The following is a 4,929-nucleotide window of genomic DNA, read 5'->3' on the forward strand; positions in this document are numbered from 1 at the left end:
CCTCTGCAGAATGCCCGCTCCGCACCGGGCCCCCCCCGCACCACGCGCCCCCCCCCCCGCCTTCCTGCACCCCCCGCACCGCCCCTGCGCCACGCAACCCTCCGGGCAGCGCCATGCCTGCCCCCCCCCGCGCGCCACCCCCCCCCGCGCACTGCAGCACCGCGCACGTAGCACAGCCCCCCCCCCCGCAGCCCCCCCATGCACGCTGCACCCCTCCCTGCACCCACGCGGAGCCACGCGTGGCACCCACTACAGCATATTCACGCCCTGCACCCAACACAAAGCACCCCCCCCCCCGTGTCCCCCCCCCAGTGCTTTGTTCAACACACAACCGCGCCCCCGCGCCCTCCCCACGCGAGACACGCGGCCCCTGTGCCCCGGGGGGGGTCTCGCACACGCATGTGCCCCGCTGCCGCCTGCAGCTCTCCGCCTTGACAAGGGGGGGGGATGCTGCGGGTGGGTGGGCAGCACCCACAGACACCCCCCCGCTGCCCACCCTGCCCGCACGCCCACCGCAGCCTGCCCAGCGCGGAATCCGGGGTGCCACCCCGACACCCCTCCCGGGGCCTGGGGGGTCCCGCTTCCCCACCGGTGGCAATCGCATCCCCGGGAGCCGCGCAGCGGCCTGGTGCAACGCCGAGGGGTGGGGGGCCGTGGTCCCCGTGCCACGCTGGGTGCTGGGTCCTGCTCACGCACCCACGCCAGGCCCACCGCGGGGCTGCTTTCGGTGCAACCGAGGCCACCGCGGCCCGCTCAGAGCCACCGTGGCTCCCGCTTCCCACCGCCCCGGTGGGACGGAGCTGGGCCCCAGGGAGGCAGAAGCATGGCGGTGGCGTGGGTGCTCGGGGAGCTGCGGGGCGGGCGGTCGCCCACGTCCCCGCAGATGTGGCAATTAAAGTGGGGGAGCCGGCAGGCGGCTAAATTTAGCTGCAGACAATAGCTGCGGTGGCCGGGGAGGAACCGGGAGCGGGTGTGCGCGGCTGCGCGTGTGAGCGGAATAGCAACGCCGCCGCATCGCCACCTCGGCAGCCCCGCGCCCTCCGCCTGCGCGCTGGGGAAACCGAGGCACGGAGCGGCGGCGTGGGGCCAGGTGGGACCGTGGGGCCGGAGACGAGGCACCCCCCGGCCACCCGCGGCCCCCAGCTCGTCCGGCTGTGCCGGCGGAGCCTCCCGGCAGCCCGGGCTCACCGCCGCGCCGGCACGTGCCGACACCGGGCCATGGTCACCGGTGGCAGCGCTCGAGGGGAGCGGAGGCCGGGGTCTGTCTGCAGGTGGGTGCACTCGGGGGGGGCAGTGGGCTGGGGACCCCCCCTGGCTCCTGGGGACCTGACGGTGCTGGGGAACCCCCTGACTTCTGGGGATCCCCCAGCTCCCGGGGACCCCGGCGCAGCGGGGACGGCGCGAGGCGGCAGCGGGGGGATGCCCAGGCGCAGCGCGGCTCTTTGGGAAGGGGATGCCACGGGGGGGCTTCCCCGAGGGCACCCCGAGACTCCGGGGGTCCGGGGCAGGCAGCGCCCATTCAGCTGCCCCTGCTCGCACCCGCTGCGCACCCCGCAGCCCCCGGCGCGGCGGGGGGCCGGGGGGACCGGATTGGGGCAGCGGGGCGCGGGAGGCAGCCCACGGCGGTGACAATGAGGACGCGATGGGAGTGACTCTGCCCGGGCTAAAAATATCCTCCTCCCCCATCCTCCGCCAGCGCCGCGGCCTCAAGGTCACTGCCCGCCGTGGCGGGGCCGGGGGGGACGCGGGGGTGTGGGGTGGGGAAGCCCCCGGCCCCCCCATGCGTCGCGGCTCCCACACGCGCCCAGGCACGGCCGCCATCGCCACTGCTGCTGCGCCGCGCAGAGAGCTGCCAGCAGCCGCGGCCCCCGCGCCCTGGCCCGTGCCCCCGCTGCCCCCCGGGCACCCCGGCTCGTCCCGAGGCTCCCCATAGCGCGGGGCGGTGGCAGGTGAGCAGGCGCAGGGACGGCAGCGGTGGGGACCCCGGGGACGGCTTCCACCGGCCGTGGCTGGGTGCCTGGGTGGGGGGACTCGGGGGACACCAGGGACATCCTGCCTGTGGTGGATCGGCTGCTCTAGGCAAGCCCCAGCTGCCGGAGTCAGGGGACCGCGGGGGGTCTCGGTGCTCGGGGACGGTGTGGCCACGGGGACCGAAGCCACAAGGCTGCGAAGGAGAGCACGGCCGAGCGGGTTGAGGGGCCCGGGGCCCTTGGTGCTCCCCCATGGTGGGGTCCGGCTGCCGGCACAGCCCTGGCGGGACACGGCCCCGGGACAGCTCTGGCTGGGGGAACGAGCCCTGCTCTGCACCCAGCTCAGCACCCACCAAAACCAGGGAGACCCTGTGCTGCCAACAGCGCCGGTCGATCCAGCTGTGACGCCGTGAGCCGGCCACGCTGGGGTGGCACGGCTGACAAGGCACCGGGGCTGGTGGGACCTCGGGCTGCGCGCGGTGCCGGGGCCATGTGTGGGGTTTGCCAGTGCAAAGTCCGGGATCGACGCTCGGGGCTCCCGGCAGGTTCCGGCACCGCACGGTGCTCGTGGCCTCGACGTGCCGGGGAGCGCCTGGTATGCTGCGGTGCAGCCGTCGAGGCCGTGGGCACGCGGCGCAGGGCCCCCCCTGCCCCTCCCAACCTTCCCTGTGACCTTGGGCCGCGCCTGGGGACCCTGCGCAGGGCTGGGGACCGCGGTGGCTGCGGTGACACCACCATGGCGGCGGGGACCACCACCCCTCAGTGGGGGACAGGGCTCTACAAAGGTGCCTGTGAGGTTTGGGGGATGCCCCCCTCCCCAAGGGGCTGGGGCAGTCCCAGGGGCAGCGGGGACACCCGTGTCCCCCCGAGCTGGCTCCGGGTGGGGGGTCCGTCGCGACCCGGCGGGGGCAGCCAGGCGGAGCGGCTTTGTCCTTCGGCTGAGCCGAGCAGCGTGGGGGAGGCGGTGGGCGAACCCTGCGCAACGGCTTTGTCTGGGGACGGCGGCGCGGTGGCGGCGGAGAGGGGGGGTGTGGGGAGCCCGAATCCCCCCCCCCGGATCCCCCAGCACCCCCCACACCAGCCACGGGCACCCACTCGACCTCGTGCAGGTAGGGCGTCCCCGGCCGCGTGTCCCCTCCCGAGCTGGGAGGGCTGGGGACAGGGTCCCCCCCTTGGGCTGGGGGGGCTGGGGGGGCCCCGGCTGCCTCTGCCAGCCCCGGGGAAGCTGGTGCTGCCACCGCCTCACCGCCGGGGCCTGATCCAGCCCCGGCCCCAGGGCATCTCGGTGGGGCTCAGGGGAGGGTTTTTCTCGGGGAGACCCCAGGACAATCCGGGGATTCCCCTGCGTTGCAGCACGGCCGGGGAAGTTCGGGTGTCCCCGCGTGTCCCCGCATGTCCCCGCGCGTGTGGCAGCCCGTGTGCCTCCCCCCGTGCCATGGGACCCTCAGACACCCCACAGCCCCACGGGTAGGAATGGGCCAGATCCTGCGCGGTGCAAATTACCCCAGTGCCGGGCTGTGCCCCTTTGCACCAGCCCTGACGTGCCAGGGCGGATGCGGGGTGCCCAGGGGATGGGGCCCCGGCTGCTGGCATCGCCGGGGGTCCCACGGTGGCAGGGCTTGGCTGAGCCGTCCCGGCGCTCTTTGGAAGCCCGGTGGCCTCATGCTGGTGCCTCCACCAGCCCCAGGGGGCTCAGATGGTCCCGTGTCCCCCCAAACCACGCTCAGCCCCCCTGCCCTACTCTCGGGGGGCAATGGCGGTGGCACACCCCCCGTCCAGCCCTGTGCTGGCGGGCGGGCAGTGGTGTTTGCCGGGGCCGGGGGCTCCTGCTGGCACCGACAGATGCTCTGCAGCCTGGGACATATGGCCAGGGCTTGGCGGCGGCGGGAGCTGTGGCCACCCGAGGAACCAGGGCCACCGTGGGGGATCTGGGGGGACGGGGGGGCTGCAAGGGGTCTGACGCACTTCGTGCGCCCAGCACGCCCCGAGCCCGCGTACCGGCTGGCGGGGAGCCCCTGCGACCCTTGGGGGGGGCACAGCCTGGGTCCCCCCCACCCCAAGCACCCCGTCCCCTGCACCGTGGCGGGGGGATTTCCCTGCTTCCCCGACCCCTTCACCCCGGTACGGCAGCGGGACCGTGGCCGTGCTGCCCGGCTGCTGGCGTGGGGCCCGCGGACACGGCCCCGGCAGCAACCGCAGCTCCCCCAAATTCCTGCCCCGCCCTCCCCAAGACCGAGATTCCCAGGCAGGAATTAGCGAGCGGGTAATAAATAAATCACCAGCCGGGAGCTTTTTGGCTGCCCGCCTCTATTTTTAGCTGCACCCTCCTCCTCTGCAGTTGCTCCTAGGCAGCATTGCTGCTCCGGGGCACGGGGGGAGCGGGGGGTCCCGCTGGCACCCTCAACCCCCCCAGGGCACCGGGGGCTGCTGCAGCCCGGCCCTGCGGGAGTAAAACCATGTCCCTCCTTCGGGCAGGGGCAAGGGGGTGCCGCCCCAGCCGGGGTACCCCTCGGGACCCCTTTGCCCATTCCCCGTCATCCCCATCCCTCCCCGGCCGAGGGTCCTTCCCCAGCCAGCTCCTCTTTAAAGCCCCTGACATCCCATGCCCACCCAGCGCAGGCCCCCCCACCTCTCCCCGGGGACCCCCGCACCCCGCCAGGGAGACGAGACCTCGCGGGTCCCCGTGTCCCAGCCCCGAGCGTTGCCGCGGGGGTGGCGGGAGCACCCTGCGGCTGTGCCGAGACACCCGGGCTGCGGCGGTGGGCGTCCTGCTGCCGCATCACCGCCAACCTCCCGGTGCGGGAGCTGCCGAGAGCGGGGACGCTCAGGGCTGTTGCTCAAGGACATACGGCGGCCATGGCCAGCAGCCCCGTTCGGGGGGACCTGCGATGTCCTCGTCCCCATGACGGGGCCGTGGAGGACCACGCTCGGTGCCCCTGTGCTGCACATCCCACCGGAG

Source organism: Gavia stellata, chromosome 32 (genome assembly GCF_030936135.1).
Source record: "Gavia stellata isolate bGavSte3 chromosome 32, bGavSte3.hap2, whole genome shotgun sequence".
Lineage (NCBI taxonomy): Eukaryota > Metazoa > Chordata > Aves > Gaviiformes > Gaviidae > Gavia > Gavia stellata.